Raw genomic sequence first — 371 nt, 5'->3', positions numbered from 1 at the left:
TGAGGTGAACCTGCAAATTTAATCTGTTTTTCCCTGACTCTTCTTATTATTATTATTATTACTACTATCAATGTTGAAAACCATTGCACTGCTTTATATTGTTTTGAAAACTATTATACATTTTTCAAGAACAGAATTTATTTGAAATAAAAAAAAAAAAAATTTACTTTAGTTTGATCAATTCAATGTATCCCTTCTGAATCTCATCTCAAACCTTTGAACAATAGTGTACATTTTCTGCAGAAAAAGTTTGACCACTTGAACATGCTGCTTACTCAAATTCTAATCCCTTATAAATTAGCTGATTGGTTGAACATTAGGGGAAAAAAGTCAATCTCAGCAGAACCTGAGTTAAATGTCCACTTATCAAG

The sequence above is a fragment of the Sinocyclocheilus grahami genome, unplaced genomic scaffold, assembly GCF_001515645.1.
Source record: "Sinocyclocheilus grahami isolate Dianchi unplaced genomic scaffold, SAMN03320097.WGS_v1.1 scaffold409.1, whole genome shotgun sequence".
Taxonomy (NCBI): Eukaryota; Metazoa; Chordata; class Actinopteri; order Cypriniformes; family Cyprinidae; genus Sinocyclocheilus; species Sinocyclocheilus grahami.
Note: the sequence above shows the minus strand (reverse complement) of the source record.